We start from the raw sequence: 2,093 nt of genomic DNA, 5'->3' as shown, positions 1-2,093 counted from the left end.
CCCAAAGAAATTACTCGGTGACAGAACAAGAATGTTTGGCAGCCATTGTTTGCATAAAAAGGTTTCGGGCCTATATAGAAGGCCATGAATTCACCGTGATCACGGATCATGCGTCCCTGAAATGGCTCATGTCCCAAACAGATCTGCATAGTCGTCTAGCGCGGTGGTCACTAAAGCTACAAGGTTTTAACTTTAAAATTGAGAACCGAAGTGGTAGGCTTAACGTTGTTCCCGATGCTTTATCACGTGTAAACGAGGAGGAACTAGTAGCCACGGTTTGATGTTCGATTTGCAGTCTTCAGCGTTTAAGTCTGGCGAATATATAGAACTGCAGGAATAAATTAGTGCAAACAGTGAAAAATGTCCAGATTTGAGGATTGCTGATGGCTTATTATATCGTAGAACTGATCATGCAACAGGAGATTTGATGTACGATACCTTTGCATGGAAGTTGTAGATTCCAAGCGAATTGGTGCCTGAGGTTTTAAAAAAGGCTCACGAATTAGAACGAATTCGCAGGTATTATTTCTGGACCGGATTGGTGACAGACGTTAAGGAATACAAAGGTAATTGTGACATCTGCAGAAGGACATAAGCACCAAATAGAGTGCAACGGCCTGCGTTAGGAATTGCTCCCAAATCGCAGAGATTTTTCCAGCGTCTCTACATTGATCCACGATCGCGTTCAGGAAATGTGGGGATATTTATAGTTTTAGACCACTTTTCAAAGTTTGTCTTTTTGAAAGCCGTAAAGAAAATGACTGCTGATGTGGTTGTTAAGTACTTACAGCAAGAATTGTTTCACACCTTTGGTGTGCCAGAAACGATCGTATCGGATAATGGCTCCCAGTTTAGGTCCGAGCCATTTCAAAAGCTGCTGAACCAACACAAAATTTCCCATAGCTTGACCGCTGTGTATGCTCCGCAGGCAAATGCATCAGAGCGAGTGAACAGGTCAGTAATAGCTACAATACGGTCATATATAAGAGAAATCCAGGCTATCTGAGAAGTATATGCTGTGCGTTGCGTTCATCCATACATTCGGGAAATGGGGCAACACCCTATTACATGGCTTTTGGCCAGCATTTTGTTTCGTCGGGCTCGACCTATAAGCTGTTGTTATGCTTGAAGACTGAGCAGACAGATTCACACAGGAGGATTCGCTGGAATTAACGCGTTCTAAGGCTCGAGAGATTATGCAAAAACAGAATGAAAAGAACGAACGTCAGTATAACTTAAGGTCTCGAGAGGTAGTGTGTCAAGAAGGTCAGGAAGTGTATCGCAAGAACTTTAGATAGAGCAATATTACGGGAGGCTATAGTGCGAAATTGGGTCCATTATATCTCAAGGCTAGAATTCAGAGAAAGCAAGGAAATTCATGCTATGAACTGGAGTATTTGCAAGGTCGGGCCTCGGGATGGTGTCATGCTAAGGATTTGAAGCAACAAGCAGGCTCAGCTATCAGCTTTGTTTGGATCTGGTTTGGGATATCAAACCCCATACCAGATCTTGTGGGGGGAATTTTGTAGCGCTGGTAGTCAAGTGGGAACAGATCGGAGCTGGCGCCATCTGTGGGTTGGTTGCCGAACTAGGAATAGGGGTAAGAGAAAGCGTAATAGGTCAACAGGGCGAAATGTCAGTTGCTTTCTGCTGAGAGCGGTTTTCATTTCTGCTGTTAAAGGGTTTGCCACCATTGGCAAGCGGCATTAGCGTTCTTTTCAAAATTTATGTGGTTTAATTTCGCGAAGACTTTAAAAAGGAAAAGGCACCGGAATTAGTCATTCCCGCCGAGTCCTATGATTTTGGTGAGTTGAAAATAGATAAACAAGATCCAAAGGGTCCGATCAGCAGCACTTTATGTGATTTATAGGAAAATAGGAAACTAAAAAAGAAGGAAAAGTTACGATATTCGATACCGGCTTGAACCCTTTGGATTTCAACCAGCTGAGACCACCACCAGAAGTTCTCATTGGAGTGCGATTTGGAGAGGGCCACCAGAGAGGGCCACGCGACTTACGATCGGCGCGGAGCACAAAAAAATAGCTAGACGACGAAAAGGGTGTAATTTTTTTTCGCGAGGCTATAATTTTACC

The sequence above is a fragment of the Drosophila suzukii genome, unplaced genomic scaffold, assembly GCF_043229965.1.
Source record: "Drosophila suzukii unplaced genomic scaffold, CBGP_Dsuzu_IsoJpt1.0 scf_5, whole genome shotgun sequence".
NCBI lineage: Eukaryota > Metazoa > Arthropoda > Insecta > Diptera > Drosophilidae > Drosophila > Drosophila suzukii.
This window is presented reverse-complemented; position numbering follows the sequence as displayed.